The following is a 19988-nucleotide window of genomic DNA, read 5'->3' as shown; positions in this document are numbered from 1 at the left end:
TGCCGCGCCGCCCGCGCCGCCCGCCTCGCGCTGCATGCCGTGCCGCGCCGTGCCGCGCTATGCCGTGCCACACCGCACTGCACTGCGATTGCCGCGCCGCACCGCGCCGCCATGCCGCGTCCGCTGCGCCGCCGCTGCTTGCGGCAATTGTATAAATTTTACATACAGAACGTAAGAGGGGCTAAGTTTAGTACCGTTAGATATTATCCGTTTCCCATTTTTGAACATACTCTGTAATTATATTGCATCGTCTGTACTTCATTGTTGCAATCATTTGTAAATAAAATACTTTATATCGATGACTGAATTTTACTTGTTTCTTTGAAAAAACCTTGTCCCACATCTATACATATAATAAATCTGTAGAAAAGTATTTTTGTACATTGAAGAAATTGACAAAAATATAGCCAGCGTGCTAAAGGATAACTAACATATAACCCATTTCCATCATTTTTGAAATTTTTGTCTGTTTATCTGTTTGTTTGTGCACGTAAAATTTACGAATTTAATGCAGACAATGCTTATATACAAAATTCTACGTAACTTGAGGTATTACTTAGTTTTGTTTCATCGAAATCGGTTCACTCTATCAAAAGATAGATAGGTAGATATGATTAATTTAGTGAATTCAAGAAGTAAAATATTACGACACGCAATCTGTTTACTATTGAAAACTGTACACTAGAATTTTGGTCTTACATATATTAGTTGATCGGCCTATTATTATCAATCTTTATACATTTTGAAAATCTTGGCAAAACTGTAGGATTCAAGTACAAACATGAATTGGACTCTCACAGATACATTCACAGGTACATTTTGCCTATTCGTGAACTAATGCAAACAAAGGTGTCCCGCCATATAAGTGTTTCTCCTGTACTGAAATTATCCTACCTTATGCGCCAGCCTGATGACTCATGTCATCATTCATCCAGCTATTCCTCAACTATGTTGGTGCTGGCTTCCAGTCAACGAATCAGTTTGAGTACCTACCAATATTTTGCTTGGAGCGACTACCTATCTGATCTCTTTAATCCAGTCAACTACACAACACATTATGCATGGTAAGACTGACAGACTGTCTGGCTCCTGATTAGTCGCAGCTAGGGCTGCCATCTCGAATTTCGCCAAACCCGGACAAACATTAAAACCCGGACATTTGGCATAAATCGCATTGTTTCCGAACGAGTACGATTTTTTAAACAAAATAATACCTAATTTGTAATCCATTTACTATTAACAAATACTTAAATTCAATGAGGTGCTTCCTTACATGAAGTGTCCGGGTTTTCCCCGAACACTTCTTGAAACCCCGCCCGACGGCCTCCAAACGAGGACAACTGGGAAACCCGGACGGATGGCAGCCCTAGTCGCAGCAGCTACAGAAAATTTACAAATGACAGCTTTGTCAGACTCAAAGGATATATACCTATGTAGATTATAGCGGTTTCCTGTGAGAATTACTTACGCACCATACGAATTAATTTCCAAATTGGCTAACTACACAGATACAGAGATTTCACGTCACAAACTTTAGGTACTTCTTTTGTTAAATAGATAAATGGTCACACATCCACAACACAGCCTTGATCAATGAATCTGTGCGGCTGCTTAGTAATCCTAATTATACTGGCACGTGAAAGAATGCACCTACGGGATAAGTAGTATTTTGACGATTCTATATTGCCGACGCAGACGAAGTTGCGGGCAACAGCCAGTACTTACCTAATTTAAATGTTTAAAGTTTTTGTAATCTGTAGACTTCCATTTGTCTCATGTCGTGCAGGTGGAAGAAATAAAACTTCTTATATCAAAAACATATCGCAGTTTATTACAGACGTGTTTGAAGTAAATTCGATGACTCAACATATCGAGATGGCGCACACCAATGTTGCCATATCAAATAAATTAAACATTAAATCGCGTAACAGTTGTTAAATAAATCTAATTCTTCATAATATTATCGCTCGCGTGCCTCTTTGGTGTCTACTAGCTAAATAATACAATAATTATATACATTCTCATAGAATTACATTTTAATAGTTGCAATATTGTGGACGTTAATACAAGAGAAATTGTTCCAACACCTTCCAAAATATTAACAGAAAATCATACTCCATACAAAAAACCCAAATAGTTTACGTGCACCCACTGAAACTTGTGACAATACATTGGAAGGGAAACAGCTTTACGGCTTTAAGCATCATTATCGGCTTTGACTTATTTACCGTAGCATTTACATAAGGCTATTCATTAATGTTGCCACAAAACATTAAAATGGCAAAAGCTTTAATGATCTTCGACTTGTGACTTCATAGCCTTTTGGCTTTCTTATTACAAAAATATATCTTCGAAATATTCTGGGTCCTTCAGTGACTTACAATTAACTGCCTCGTTAGGGTAATTTACAATCGTTATTGCAACAACTCTTTGGTTTCACACTCACTGAGAACCCTGACTGACAGGCTTTCGGAGTACTATTTCGTTACCTTATTTCTTACGGCATATGACGACGTGGCCTTTTATTGTGATACAAAATAAAAACCAGCTATCAATCACCCTTCAATTCACTCCACTCCATCAGTCAGGGCCCAAAGCTTACACCAAATACCTCAACAATCCAAAATCCATATTTACACTTTACACAAAACTGAACCGTATTTACACTTCACAAGAGTCGCTTTCACTGTTCCATCTAGGTGCTTACGGCCTTTGGCGCGGCACCGTAATCGTCTGAACCTGGCTAAGTACACGGCTAGTCAGATATATAGATAGTCATTCTTGGTTTCCCTACAGTAGCTGATGCTGGGGAACTTGTAGACGGGCTGTATCTTCTTCTCGCCTTCAGCTTCGAGGGAGAGAGCTGACAACGCTCTGGAAGGTTCCTCGTCTTCGGAGGGTTTCCTCGGGGTGGGCAGGGTGCGGGGCGGGAGGGGCGGCGCCCTCGGGTTCCGCCGCACCCTGAAGTGGCAGTCGCTGTCGGAGGGCCAGGCGCGCTGCACCATTAGGGAAGGTCGTCGGGGTGTAATTTTCGCTCGTACTCCTGCGAGGGACTGACCTGAAATGGGAGAAGTGAATATTAAAATGATTTTCAAAAGTAAATGTAAATTGAACTATTGATTAAAATTAAAAGATAGGATTTTACCCGAATTCAATATTAAAGTACAGTCGACACAGTACTTCGAATTTCATTCTGCTACTTACTACAAGTAGTAGGGAATCATAAGTGCTTTGAAACCAGATATATGCATAAGCGACTTACTACTTTAATAAAAATAATGGCATTGAAATTGAATCATTGTTTGCCACAAGTACTAGGGTATCAGAACTTTACAGAAGATATTCGCTTGAATCGTATTACTCAGTCTAATGCAAATCTAACAACTAGTGATCGAATTTCAAATGTCGTTACATACCTCATAGAGCGAGAACCTCAACACCCTCGTTGGAGTCGTAGCAATGGAGAAGGATGGCCAGCACCTCGTCAGCCGTGGTCCTCTCGCTGGTCAGCAAGCACTTGTACTGCGACGAAGACATCAGCGCCGAGTCGTAGATCTTGATCAGACCGCCGGGACGCATCTGCAGTGAGAACCTGGAAAAATATAGGGAGATATTAGTTATGGTTATTTGGCTTAAGATCCTACAGATTCTCTAGTAGAAGAACAGTGAACAAATGGGGAATTACTCTCTCAAATGGGAAAAGTTTCGGATGGTTTCTTATTGTGTACTCGATTGTTTTTTTGTCTGAAAAAGCGATATATCTATCGGTCTATCTGGTTGTAATGAAGTATTATCTAGGTGTCTTATTGCAAAATAGTAGGTAAGTTGTTTTCGGAATCAACCTTAATAGATTCTCGGTTTATGAATATCAAAAACATGCTCAAATATAAACATCGTTTCGCAAATTAAAATTAACAACTAAAATGGTCGACTCTTTGTTTTCCAATTCATAGTTACTCTGAAGAACCTTGCTTACTGAATAGTTCATTCTCACGGTTTGTCTTGTCTAACGAGCAATATACATTTTTCTCAGTCTCGGAGGCCGTTTTAGCGCTAAAGATAAATATAATTTATTACTTTTGCTAATTATTTCGGTGGGTTGAAGTCTGCATAAAATAAAATTAACTATTGCATATTTTTAGTTTAGGCCTCGAACTCCTCTTCAAAAACAATGACATTACAACAACAAATAATAATCCTTGATTTATTACACAAAAACTACCCCTTGTTTATTTTGATATAACGCGCTCATAAAATATTTCCAAAACGTCTTTAAACCTACTAAGACCCACGTCTAACTATAGGAATGGCCCATTTAATACTCCATAACAACTCAAGTTAATCCAACAGTATGTACTTTAACTGTCAACACAGAGTAACACGATACATATGGTCAATAAACGCTAAGAGACGTCTTTTCGTAGTTTTATAATTTTATTGCCGCCATGTTTACGGGACGAGAATAGCCCGCGTGCCGGAAGAAGGGACATAAGTAGAATCTTTTTGGTACACCGGACCACCGGCCCGGTGCAACGGCGATGGCCGAAGGGTTCTGTTGACCGATGCCGGGTTAAAAATATAATTCTAAGGAAAAGGGGTCTTGCTGATTTCGTTGCGGGCTGTGTCAATTGTTTTGTGAAAATTGGTTTGCTTAAGAGTGATTCAATAATGAAATAATAGTGCAAAAGTATATAATAAATAGTACTAACGTACTAATGACGTTGCGGTTACATTGCATCATTAATTGTTATTCAATAAAAATGGAAAATCTAGCCGCGGGACTTTGATCTAAATAGGAATCATCATCTTCATTCATAGAGACTAAATCATTCACTAGCCTAGCTCATCGTTATTAACAGTCACGAGAAAACTGAACAGTAAACAAGGTTGACCAGTCACGCACACTGCATAAAAACAATCACACAAAAATACTACTTGGAATACCCCTTCGGATGGCACGCCTGCAAGGCTGCAGGTCTGGCATCGTCATCCAGCACGAGGGTGGTCCTGAGGCCCGCAGCCCTCACTCTGACCTCCATGCTGAGGTAGAACAGCCTCGGGTCCCTGTGCCTCATGCGGAACTTGCTGAGGAGGTGCCGACCACCTCCTGCGCGCGAGTGCCCCACGTCACAGACAGGGTCTTGTACTCAATGTCTGGCGGAGACAACGCGCGTATACTTTGATTGTCGTCTGTGGACAAAGAGATTTTATTTATTAGTAACTTGCAATATGCTGTCAACGTCACAGAACATATTTGCTCATAGTCTTAGGACTGATGCAAATCAAAAGCAGTTTTTTTTTTGCATTTCTTGCAGTAGAGCAATTCAAAGGAACCAATTATTTTATATGCCATTGTTTTCGAAAGTTATAATGGTAGTCGGTTAAACATTGTCAACCGGATGATTTCCACTGTTGAATGGCCTCCCTTAGTTAGGGCGACACAGGTGTATTACCACGGTTGGCTGGGAGGGTGGTGTCATAATATTAGGATCCCTAATAAAATATAGGGCAGGTATTTGGGACATAACGACATTGACAAAATGTAGAAATGTAATACCTTGAAATACCTTGAATCGTCTAATTCTGCGGAATTAGAAGGCACTGGTATTTTAACTCCCCATAACAAATTAAACCAGTGCAATATCAGACAATTTTAAAAATGCGTTTAATAGCTTTAAAACTGATTGAATAAATCCGCATTTTCACGATAAACATTGTCGCTGTTGAGAGATAATCGTTTTTGCCCGGAGCTTGCGCTGATAAAATTCAAATTTTAGGTCATACATGTAATTTTGAACTGTTATTGATAAGCAAGGCAAACATAACGGACTTCCGTTTTAAGGAGCAAACTGTGTGAAGTTACTGCTAATATTTATCTGTGTTAACAATAGATAAATATACAAAAATCTTGCAAATAAATTTTGACCTCGTCGTTAGAGTTCATGTGAGAAAACCCTGTCAAATAATGTAATCGACGTTTTGAATTACGTGTCATAAAACAAATAATAATTGAAGAACGAGTAAGGTATTCAATTCCTCAAGGTTTATGAGCTTCAGGTAACACAATAGATGTGCAAAATTCAAGGTATCTACATAAAACCAGGTATAACACAATGCGTGATTCTGAACAGTTAAAACTCCGGATGGAAAGACCCAGCAATACACCTTTCGAAACTTCGTAAAACCGCTAAACAAATCGCAGGCAAAACAAGATAGTCAAGTACAGTAACTAACAACCAATAAAGTTATTATTCCGTGTAACAGAATGCAAAGATTGCAGAATATCCAGTTCCACGCGAGTCGTTCTCAGCACACAATAAGAACAGAATTACACAAAAATATGAATTAAAGCACATCGGAGATTTTGATAATGATAGATTTAGTGTTATAGATGACTCACGTGATGTTATGCAATGCGGCGCGAGCGCAGACATGACGTGCGTGCGAGGCGACGCGCGGGACACACTGAGCCTTGAGCACAGAACTGCGCTCTACAGGGGTTACATTGCAACCAGCTGTCGTTTACTTCCTCATTTTATTGATGGAGGCAGGGAATGTCGAGATTTCTATAGATTCAGGATGTTGGGTGGATCGACATTGATTGAAGTTTGTGTTTCATTATCAAATGCGTTCGTGATTTCCGATGGAGCTTCCGATGAATAATGAAGCTTTGAAGGGTGAATATTCTGATAAGCTAGCATTATCTAATCTTACTGAGGCAGATATATTGGGCGAAATAAAATTGTGCTAATTTACTAGTATTCTTCCAAAAACTGCACTTAATAAGCTTTTATCAAACTCAAATGTCATTCATCCAAAATCGCTAACGAATTTTAAATTACAACAACAAACAAATGAAAATCCATTAAAACAAGCAGTATAAAACATAGCACTTGCAACAAGACCTGACTTGGCGCCGGAAGCCCCACCCCACACAAAGGGTAAGTCGACACCTGTCCCTTCACGGAAACCAAACCGAGGCCCGATCGATGGAACCGAACGCGTACTATTGGGACCGTGTGAATCTTCCAACACATTTCGCAAGTGGCAGGTGCTTCAAAACCCGAAGATTTTTTAAACGTGGGAGAATTTCCGAAATGATTTAGGACCTCTTCAATTTCGAAATGTTCGGTTTTTCGAAGGTTTTGTAAGGAGCAAGATGTTATCAGAAAGCAATTTGCAATGGAAAGTTCATCGAACTGCATTTTGTTATTAACAATAAAAAGATGACAGTGCAAAATTGTTATTCATGAAAAATCGCCCAACATGAACCAATTCATTGTGATATTTCTTCAACTAAACGAGAATCCCAAGAGCTATTGTTCTAAATATCAAGTCCTAAGTTCGCAATATCCTGAAAATTTACATACAATACCACGTCGAAGTCGATATTAAAAACCTCATTAATGAAAGCTCTACCGCTTAATCAAAGAAAGCACCGGTAAAAGTGGTCATCTTTCGTCTCCACTGAACTTGAACTGGTGACTCGACGAAGGAAACGCAAAACTATCACCGGACGGCCCAGGAATGCGGTACTGGCAGCCAAATATAACCAGCATAAGTCAACCACGGAAAAAATAGAACTAAGTACGCTGTAACAAATTAGAAGGCTGTACTCGACAGCTAGCGCCTCGGTGCAGGTCAGCTTACGCTGGTTGGTGACAGGTTAGAAAATGTGATAAAAAGTTTTATACCTTGCATTAGACATCCTTGTCACAAGGCTATCGGTTATGGCCATTTGTTAGCGCATGCCTGGGTTTTAACGAGCATGCTGTTCAAGTTGTTCGTTCCAATCTCCTGTTCCGTTCCAAACGTAAGAACATGTCAAAACATCCGTTCTTCTTTTTCTTTGTCGGGTAATATTGTTAGTCTAGCAGGCAATCGATTTTCTCTGTTCATCATCATATACAACAATAATAATTTGAAAAATCTCCGGTTTAAAAAATACTGAAAACTCTGTGACAACTGATTCCGCTCAGAAGATCTGCAATTTCTCTATCGTTCTTACAACAGACATAAAGTAGCACCTATTATGAAACAATAAGTCTAAAAGACCAAGAGTCCTATACCTCAAATTGCGTAATGTGACCACATCGCTGCAGCAACTCCCGCGCATAGGTATAGCGTCTACATTACATACAGCACGATACTTGAACATTGTTGAGTTAGCTCATTTGTGATCATGTAGATGGCGTTGTGTGCTTCATATTTGTTAAATGAATTACGAATTGATTTAGACAAAAGATGAGTATTTATTATGGTCGTTAAGAAGTGTCTGGAATTCAAGTTTTGAGACTTAATTAAACAAACAGATATCTTTATTCCTATAGCAGGAAATTTAAGTGTACATACAGATAATGGTTGGCCTTTACAAAACTATCGGTAACCACCATAATATCTATTCGTGACAAGAGCACGTGTTGCTAATGAAACAGTTTGTTCTGCCCACGCGCACGTTGCTGGGTTAACACCTGCAGTAGGCGTTTTATTGTATCTACAGTTGTTAGGCCGAGTTGAAGGTGTTCTTGGTAATGTTATGTCCACCTACGGATAATGAATACACATGTTTTAATGTTGCCGACTTGCCGACAAAGGTGAACATCAAGTCCCTAGCTAGAACTTTGCGACTGGCTAAAATCCCAAAAGCATTCATTAAAATAGAAGTGAAGGCCTATTTCAGTATAGATTTTCCAAGTATACAACACTAAAAGATGGATTTGTGGGTATCCACATATTCAAATATTAGACTACTGATTTTTGCCAACTTTACCTGAAACTTATGATTTTTATAGGTTTGTATACAAAGAAAATTAAATGTAACATGTTTCCTTCAAAACCAATTCTATTATCATCTCCATTTAATCCAAAATCCATTGTATCGCTAATCTGAGCACCAAAATATCCAGTACTTTACAATCCGTATTGTAAGCCAAGTTATCAGATGTTCTACTTATTCGTTACGGTAACGGTACTAAATTGAACAGTACCCTGGGGCCAAACAATCTAATTTAAACAAGACCAACTGCAAACAAACAGGATAATACTTAGTTTTACCGTTAATAGTAATTCGGTGGATGTAATCGGCGACATCGTTAAAGTGAGGTAATAGCAATTTTGTTTGAACGTCGCGGCTTTTGCAACATAATAGTTGTCGAGATGTTTGAATATAAATGAGATGCTTGTCAATGACTTGATTTCTTTATGACGATTTTAAAAAGCTTGCAACGGTTTTGCAAAAAGAAACAGTACCTTCTGAATTAGATTCCTTAGTTACTCATAGTAAAATATCATCTTTAGTTACCATTCCTCAAAATGAAAAAATACCACCATTTTGGTTAATTTTATAACCATCACCAGCTTAATTCACTTCATTAGTCCAGCAGACACACTAATTATATTTTACGTAAATACATAATCATCATTGTTCCAAGGTCAGTGACACTCACTAAGCATCCCAACTCACCCCAAACTGACTCTCACCACTAGCAATTGGTCGGCTACTGTGGTAGCTCGGTAAGTGAGCAAACATCCGCTGCGCAGGCGCAGCCGGGCGCCGCACGCGCCGTCGCCGCCTCAATTAACACGGACAGACGCTTTTGATACTTTGAATATTTTAAGGGCTTCATTCAGTGATTCGTTGGGTCGAAAGACCCATATAGAAAAGTACATAAGTATAGTATAAAGCAAAAATAAAATATTAGTAGGTATGTATTTCAAAAACATAATAAATTACTAACAAAAGTATCCGCAGTTCTTCTTTAAAATAAAAAATATCAAAGGGTGTCATTTCCGCTAATGTCGTTTAGTAATTTCGTCAAAAATATGAACGTTTGAATTAAAGTGACAGTCTAATGTGGGAAATTGGGCGAAATGTTTTCCTGTCCATTACTCCGTCTGGGCGATCGTAAATATGCGGACGGACGGACGGACGGATGGACGGCAGCTAAACTTCATTCAAAACATCACAGTAGCACGCGTTATGGAATTAAACGATGGAGCCACGAAATCAGCGGGTTGTAACTTATGTTTGAAACGAATGCGGGACATTATATTACAGGACACAAAATTGATTGTAGCCATAGAGAGTTCTTAAACGTCACTCTTTAGAAATAATTAAAACGTGTTTGTCCTTCGGTAAATATTTACATTATGTATTAATTTACTTTAACGATATCCTCGCTTCCTGACTCTACCAATGATCAATATAAAAGTACAGTTTTAAGTTCATTAAGATTTACAAAATGTACAACGGATTATCTTACAATTCTTATGTTAAACCGCTGACTTCGTGTCGCGTACCACAGGACGCCGCTAAATTGGGCTGAATGAGGTGTGACGCCAAGCCAACAGCAGGAAATTAGGAAATGGGAAGCACGACCGATCGTGACGGTTTTGTCCGACCCGGTTATAGACCGGAGCGGCGCGCGTATCCGCCGGACCGGGTCTTACCTAATTATAATTGATTGCACCGATTTGTGGATTACCCGGTGATGCGGGCGAGTGAGCGCACTTGAATCGTGTAAGTTCGGATTATGTTAAGTAATGTCTAAGTGTTTATAAACAAGTAATTAGTTGTGCTATACATTGATTGATTGATTTCTGGGGTTCCGTACAGAAAATAAATTATTCGAAGTCTTCAGAATAGCACAGCTGTTATAGATTTGATGGAATAGTATGACTGCGGTTTAAATTGCTAGCCTGAAATTATTTCAACCTTGAACGACATTGCTACTATATCCAAAAGCTTATCTTTAATAAAAAACGATGATAAAAACATCGATAAAACTAATAATAGATTCCAACATGCACAAACGCCCACATCTCTACAACATTTCACGAACCCATTTTAACCCGTAAATTGCTTCAAAACTAATACAGTACGAATTCAAGCATTAAGTTCAGATAATGATAACAGAGCAGTGACAGGTTAATGGCCCATCTTACGGGTTACACCCACACTGGCCATAGTTAACCCACTTCTTGCAATTTAGTTTACACGCAATGGTCGATACGGCATAGATAAGTTTTAACTTTTAGATATACGAAGTTGCACTAAAATTGTGATGGTTGATGGTTGAGATTAGAAAAACGCAATAGTCTTTTGAAGGAAAAGTTACTGATTTGCCACCGTTTTGTATCTTGCGTATACCATTTAAGCTTAAGTTTAAATCACAGTTTAAATACGTCAACATTACCTATGATTGAAATTTCAGTACCTAAATGACATAAAATAGTGCAATTATTTCAAAACATGCGATGATCTCAAATAAAAATTGGAGATAAGGGCAGCAGAATGATGATGATGGATGAGGATACATAATGTACAAGTTTCTTCATATTACAAAACGCAATACATTCTTACTAGGAAAATCAAACATTACCATTTTAATGACGAAACAGAAAGTACAACAAAATCATTGGTTCAGCACCATCGGTCACATGCGGGAAATTAGCGAGGCCATTACAATTACTACAATAAACGCTAGAAATTGCAGGAAAATGAGACTGGACAGGAAACGCATAATTATTTCGTACTTACTTAATTATATTGTTATTATATTGCATGATGTCTGTGAAAGTATGTTACGATACTCGGAACTGAACAATATATTTTGGTTATATTTCCGAATGTTGAAAACGATAATCCTATAGCGAGTATAGATTAAAAATAATAGAAAAGAACATCATGAATTGACATTAGCTATACAGTGTGTAACTAAAATGGTGAATTTCAAAACGAAAACGAACTATAGAAACGGCTCTACAAAAATCATAAAATTACAAGATGCAACCTAAAAAGAACACTGTAAACTGGCTCCCACCAAAAATATTTAACACTTTATCTAGAAAACGGTTCCAAAATGAACGCAATCTAAAGTGCCATCACCCGACATTTAACCCTGTAACTTTGTCCCATCGACAATTTTACCATCACGTTAAAAACACTGTAAAACCAACTCTATTCCTTTGTAATATGGAATAAGTAAAGTGAATAACAAAAGGTGGTATTTCACTGCAGTGTCGCAAGACATCTGCTTCAAAGAAAATGGTCGTGATCTGAGCAGTAATGGGATTTGATATGCTCTCGAAGAGTCGATGTTAATCCGTGGTAATCCTTTTAATCCTATTAAGTTCAGTTTAAATGATTACAGGAGTTTAACCCGTTATGATGCACCAACTCATAACACCAATTCTTAGTTTAGATCTTTCACTATTAAACTTCATCTTAACATGGCAAAAGTCAAGCAAAATTTTGGCATATTTTCGTCTTTTAACTTATTGGAATCACACCTGGATTTCAAATTCCTTTCATGAAACATAATTTACGAACTAAATTCAATGACCTATTCATTCACTAGCGTCCCAATTCATTCAACCTCTAAAACAATTGAGAGCTAAACCAGACGAATGCGCAAAAGCATTGCCCTCTTTCAAACAAATGGTTAGAACATTGAGTTACGAAACTTCAACGTTCGGGTCATAAAAACAATTGAATATAAGTATAAAAAGCTCTTACGAAAGAAGGGACCACTTGAGACCTGACCTAATCTATAGCATATGTAGTTAAAGACAGATACAGAAATGAAGCAGAAGGATCATTTTTCCAAAAAGGTTTCTAAAGAATTCACAAGAGTGAAAGTGATGCATAATAGTAGATTTTGAGATATAAGTTCTAGGTTCGCAAGTACTAAACAAAGCTTTAGCACAATTCAAAGTTTTCCAAAATGGATGAAGCTTGTAGGAAAATTTCTCATAATAAAAATGACAATTTAGTATACGAGGAAAACAAATTCATTTAAAAACTCAAAATAATTGCTGAAATGCGTTCGTTATAATTTGCCACGTTCTTTTTGCTAGATCTGGTCCTTCTGCCCACATCACATTCCTACATTTCTATTTAAGTTTTATAGCTCGTCCGTCACATACGACTGACAACTGGATCAACATTGAGGTGCGAGCCCACCGGGGCGTTCTCCTAAATGCCATAAACCAGCCCCTTTGATGATAAGTGCTTTGGTAACAAGAGCATATGGGTCTTGCTAAGAGAGTCTTATGTAAAGGGCTTAAATAGATCAGAAAGCTGATGCAAGCTAGTTTTCGTGGTGTAGGTAAGTGAAGACTTTACGGTCCGATTTTATGATTGTGGAGAAGCAAAAGAAATAAATCACCTAACTAAAGTAAAGATAAAAATTTGTTGTCATGATAAAAATTCCTTGATGCCCAAATGCATTGCTGTAAACGTGTGACGCAAGTCCTGAATCAGAACAAAACAATCTATTTCGGTTCTGATTATTTTGTATGTGAATACATATTTTCCTTTCGCACTACAATTAAGTTAAAACTACAGATGCCATCAACACAACAAACACATCTATCTACAATTAACCCAGGATGTCATCACACACAAACATATCATTAACATCATTAAACAGACGTCTGTCCTCAACCTAGTAGTTGAAACAACAATAATTATTCTGAAACAAAGCCGCCATTACCTTCAGCTGGCTCACCTGCACCAGACACCATTATTACCAGACATATGCTGACAGCCCTTTATAAACCGCAGAGCAAAACTCCTTGGTCCTTAGATTAGGGCTGGCTGGTTGTGATTTATTGTGAATTTTGTTTAGAATGTTTAGAAGAGTATAATTGTAAGGTTTCAATTGTAATAAGTACTTCCAGAACTTTTAAAGACACTACGACAGTTAAGTATCATTCATACTTACAAGTTTATTTTTTATTAATTGCAAAAATAAAGTAAGTTGTGACAAGAAATGTTTTTCTTAGTTATGATTCAAAAAGCTATAAAAACTTAAAAATATTTTTCTAATAATGTAAGCACATAACTGGAGCTTAACTTATTTTAAATATCCCTTACTCAAACAACTACCTCTAAAGCTCAACCCTACACCATAAAGAGTATAAAGACAGCCGTTTACCAGAGCGTCGCGGGCGCAAAAACAAGAAGCGCGCGCAGCACGTGCGCAGAGCCAGGTGCGCAGGAAGTCATGCTCAATCACTAACATCACAATCTCAGCTTCCGTAGCTTGACGCGGGGCTGAGTAAATGTATCAAAGGACCAAAAGGATTCAATATAAACTTAACCTTTTAAAGATCGAGTTAGTACGGAATCTTTGGCAACTGATTAAAGGAATAGACTGGATAAGATAGTCCAGTAATCAGGTATGCGCTAGAAACCTCATACAATTGGGGAACCTACATATTGGTCTTGTTGGTCCTCCGATTATGGCTTTTCAAAAGAAAATAAATAGATTTTTTTAATGCGTGCTAAATTGACAGGATCAAATAAAACCGTTTTGTCAGCACCCTCATACCTTCATGTTTTGACAGTTAAGGGTGGTAAGTATCTACGAATGAAGAGTCGTTGTTCTAAAATAGCTTTAAAATATTGTCAGTCAGCTGCCTCATCATCTCTACCATGTGTCATTCAATGAAGCTTCAAAATTACCAGATTACGTCGAACTTTTACTTAGATTAACTTTTATTCAGAGCAATATACCGTTTAATTTTTACCACAAATAATCACCGTTCAATGATTTAAACGAAAAACATATTACTATCGTCCTACTTAATAGTAGTGGCGAAAAACTTAATAATTTTTGTGACATGAAAATTCAAGCAAAAACACTTTTTGCAGTAAATACCAGGAAGTTGGACAGTTATAAATGTTATGAGACGCAAGCCTTGAAAAATATTGAGGATAAACTTACAGTTTATAGAGAATATTAATTAACCTGAATTCTGGAAATCACATGCCATCACGGGTTATATTATAATTGCTATATAAGTACTCATCTTACTTAAATTTATGATGGTCATCAGCCAAAATATACACTTACTACGAAAAGACCAACACGGTGTTACGTAGCTCGCCCGAAGCGAGTTCCAGCAACCAACACAAGGTTACTGTTCTACGATGTGTAGGTATGATAGATTACGCACTAATTACATGTTTATGGAATAACTACTGTTATGTTACAAAGTCATACATACAAAAGAGTATCAGTACTGAATGGATTGGATCACTCCTCATCTGTACCTATTTAGAATGGATTAAATACTCCCAAAAGTGGAGAAGAAAATAGTCAGATGTATGGCGACCAGTTACGAAACTTCAAACATCTGACTATAGCATTATGTTAATTGTGTTTTCATGCACTGACCATTATAATATCTGCTAACGACATAATGGACAAACGATTTATTGCCACAACAGTTATGCTGGCCCGTGCAGCTCATTCATCTATATTGGCATTAATGGCACTTTATACGCATGCCTTTGCCTCGTAGAATGCAATTGAAAACCTATTCGTTTCAACTGTCAAACTCGAATTCAACTGTCAATTGAGATTGACAGTTAATGGCTTCTGTCGTTGACTTTTGATCGTATACAAAGACCAATGATGATACTTTGCTTAGTTTATCGTACATTGATTACATTGTTCAAGTATTTAGATAAGAGCTTCCTAGAAACACGTCATGTAACAACGCTTTACAGTTTACTATTTTGTTGGACAGATCTTTGATAAAACTTTTTTATTTGAATGACCACTTCAGTAGTTCAGTCGAAATGTTTTCTGTCATTTAATGTTCTAACACTTCTCGTAAATTATTTGGCAATACTAATTGGATGATCCGCTCTTCCATTTAGTTATAATTATACATGGAAACGCGAAAATAATTGAGTTATAAAAAGATGAAAGCATAAAAATATGTCCCACGCCTACTCGGACCAACTCGTAGCTACCGTAGCGACAAAATGGAAATGATGCGTGCAAGCTTATGATCTTAACTTTAAACGTTGTTGATTGAGAAGAAGTACCTACATATATTTCGGATAGTTTTTAATGTCACTAGAGAAGCTTTTGTATGTCTTTTTAAAGCAATAGCTCTATCTCTGTTAGAGCTGCATTAATTATTGTACAACTTTTGTAAGGGACCAAATTTCTACTAACATGGAAGATCCCAGCTTCAGCAAAACCCTCGTACGAAAAGCACTGTACCTTTGTTCTTTTAATACCTCAACCTTTGATTCCTATTCAAGAACACAATTCAAGAAAACCAGAACACATACGAAATCAAGTAAATATGGAGACATTATAATCGTACGACCACAACCCAGATGCCTGAAAGTGCGACTAATCGCAAATCAACATGTTCCGAGCACCGACTTGCGACCACTTGAGGTAATTTGTATAGCATTGTGTAAACTGGGTTTATGTACACAGGTATTAGATAGTATTTATTTTTAGACTTTTAAATATCAATGTGTCAATATTGCATCAGTTACAGTAAGCAATGACAGTAAGAATATAACAAAAACAAATAATTAAACATCGTTTGAGATTATAAATACTTGAAAGAAACAAATCGATTCAGCGATCCAACCGTAAAAAACTGTACCTACTTTCGCGAATGTAAGTTATTATTAATTCAAAGAGTAAATTTATATTCAAAAGTATGAACAGTTGAAGGTTAAAGGCCTATGTATCCACCAATTACAGCGATTTAATATTTATTTGTTTTCAATAAAAGCCTTTTATTAACCCAACAATACAGACCGGTCTTTCAAGCCGCGGTTAAGCCTCTCAGCATAAATATATGTAGTGTTTGATCAAACAACTGACAGATGCGCGTTAATTGACGCGCATGCGCACTGAGCGGCGCGAGCGCAGCATTGTGCGAGATTCAGGTATAACTAGTGATGTGATGAGCGGGATTATCCATAAAATATAAAGGTTTTTATTATTAAAATTTTAGAATCTGCTATATTTTATATTATGTAGGTATATGTACCTATAAAGTGCAAGAGTGCTTGAGGCAAAGTGAATGCAGTAAATAAAATGACCTTCGTAACACAGTTCTGGGTAATGAATGACAATTTATAACATTAATCAAATACCTATACAATCACATTATAAGCTTTTGAAAGGTAGCTTGCAATTAATGTTTCCTTTGTTAACACATTAAATAAAAATAACGTAAACGGGCAGTGGATTTGGATTGGATTTTGAAACAAACAAGACTATTATATGGAAACACACAAGACTATTATATTTTACTATTCTGAATTAAACTCAACCGTATTAATCCCGTAAATCATCTACTTTATACTCATCACTAACAGTCCGGTTTATGACCGGTCCCGTCTCAGTACCGATTGTGTCTGTATTCCAACAATTAGCGATTGATAAACTCTACCATTATTCGTATAACTAGGTATAAATGTGACTTTAAGCGCATAGTGTTTGTCTACCAAACTAATTTATCAATAAGACAAGTGATATAAAACAGATATGATGTCATTTTAACTGCACCTTTCGGCAACCAATGCCAAACTTAACTGTACATACCAAGATTTTGATAAATCCTTTATACACACATATATTCGACTACCAAAATTGGAAGGATTAGGCAACTAACAACTAATTGGGACAATGTTACACAAACACAATTTAATCATTGTGCGTTAATTTGTACAAACCATAAATTATTTCTACAGTTCGTCAAAGGTCGAATTCTGAGAATTAAAACAATTACAGTCTCTGACATTGAACTTATCATACGAACATACAAACAAACTCTTTACGAATACTTTTACTAATGATGGTAGGTAGTATTGTTTATAGAACCAACTTTGTTCATAGACTTGTTTAAAGAATGAAATAAAATATTTGGTTTTCTGAGCAATATTAGAATGTGATTATTCGAGATTATTTCATAAAATAGCGAGATAGATCGCATCTTCTTTTTAATTAAAGTACAGACCTAACAACACTTATTTTTTTTTCATATTAACAAACTTTTTTACGCTAAAATAATAAAAACCTACGCTAATTAGCAAAAGAATTCAAAAAGGTATAATCGCTAAATAAAGAACAAACAAGGCGCCACGGAAGGTCGGTATCGATTGCCTGCGCGGGCGCATCCATGCAATATGACGCCTGCGCACGATGCACTGATCGTTATGAGGTGCAGTAATATGAGAACTGTCTTATACTCGTAGCTCAGAGGCGGACATTGTTCTTTGAAGATCCTTAGGGCTGGTCCTTTTGATCTTTTGGTCCTTTTGGGTCTAAGAAATTGGTTTATGAGATGGTGGTAGGTATCAAATGATTGTCGTATCATATTTATTGCTTGCGTGATTTGAAATGGTGGTTAATTTATAGTTCGCGTTACTTGTGTGATTCCAGTTCTAAAATGTTTTTGGGAACTGTAGATAATTGTTCAGGATACAAGCTGTTAGTAAAACAAGAGAAAGGTTTATACAAAATGAAAGTTGTTTTTACCAAAACGAAACGAGTGTGCGAAAGTGTTTATAAAACAATTAGTTTTTGAATAAATACAATTATTATTACGATACGGATATCAGTTTCCGCCAGTCGAAGCATTATTAATTTTAAAACGGCAATCTATTAGAAATTGTCGATGATACAGGATCAAACTTAATTGGTAGAAATGCAACTGATAGAGTGTTTTTATTTAATAGTTGGTACAAAACAAATTGCATTTAATAACAGGTCTATTTGTTAAAAGGAAACATAAAGTCTTTGCCGGATGCTTCATCGCAAGATTATTGCAAAAAATAACTGGTATGCTAAATGCCAAAAATCGCAATAGGATACATTAATTACTACGTACGTATTTTTCTTAAATGGCATAAGGCTTATAAATCATTAAGGCATATCAACATATTTTAAATGTCTAGCTTCGATACAGTTTCCATTTTTGTGTTTAAACCGACTTCAAAAACGAGGTTCTGAGTTTGACCCGTGTCTCACGTTTGGCTAAACCGATTTTAATTTGATTTCGACACAGTATTTTCAAACGTGATTTAAAAGAAGTTTTAGGTATATTATTTAAGTCGGTTTATTTTTTGTAATATACTATTTTCCTTGGCAACCCTATTTCATATACAGCGTGTAGTCAAAGCAGCCGCATGCACCGATACGGTCACGACCGCCTCCCGACCTGCCCTCACGACCTTTCTGAGAATCTGTAATTATTGCACCACGCTGTTAATGATTTATCTCGCCATTTATTGGACTCTACTTTGTATGTATGAATGGAGATGAGTAATTATTATGATGTAATTTATGACGCAGATGGAATTGAGTACCTATCTTTAGTTTTGGTTAACTTTACATTTACTTTATTTTTAAACATTTTTAATACATTTACTTTTTAGAACTGAAGCCCAGAACTAATTAAGAAGGATTATTAAAATTGACTAGGAAACGAGACATACCAACAACTTAAAATAATAAGTACATACATACATAGCTATTAAAAATGTAACCAGAAGCAAGTCATACCAAAACATACCAAATTTATTCATCCTATAAGCACGTTCATAATTAAAGTCCCAAATTAAATGGACTGCACCCAAAAGAGTTACAACAATGGATCATTGGTGCAGTCACCATATGCGAGGCTGGGTGCGCCTGCGCCGGCGCGCACGCATCTCATCGAGCGAATCGCACCCACTGGCCATGTTCGTGTAAAACATATGTTACGATATCGCAAAACAACGTGTAAGGTTTCAATACAAAACGTTTTGATATTGAATTTCAAGTCTGTGTAGTAAATTAAGGCCCGGTTGTTCGTACGTTACAGTTAAATTTGACCGATGTCATTTGACCACGGTAAATTGACGTTTTGATTATGAAATTTTACGTTCGTAAAACTAACTGATACTTCAACAACGCTTTTGAATTTAAACCCTGTTAATTTTACTGTAACTAGAATTTAACCCTAACCTTGACGTAACTGAGCTCCGAACAACCGGGCCTAAGAAAACAAAATACGATATCAAACAAATGAAGATCGCCTTGTCTTAAGAAAGGTAACATTGTTGATAGAAATGAAAGTATAACATGCGCAGAAAGTAAATCAAATAATAAACCATAATAAACAAAGAGATACAATCTACCACATAAATAAACTCCCCATATAAAACTATGAAG

General features: G+C 36.9%; 1 pseudogene; it reads right to left on the bottom strand.

The window, feature by feature from the left end:
- Positions 1-2036: 2036 nt before the first annotated feature.
- Positions 2037-19988, bottom strand: part of LOC135116672 (uncharacterized) — a 34031-nt pseudogene continuing 16079 nt past the window's right edge.

The sequence above is a fragment of the Helicoverpa armigera genome, chromosome 6 (genome assembly GCF_030705265.1).
Source record: "Helicoverpa armigera isolate CAAS_96S chromosome 6, ASM3070526v1, whole genome shotgun sequence".
NCBI lineage: Eukaryota > Metazoa > Arthropoda > Insecta > Lepidoptera > Noctuidae > Helicoverpa > Helicoverpa armigera.
Note: the sequence above shows the minus strand (reverse complement) of the source record. Positions and strands in the feature narration are given on the sequence as shown.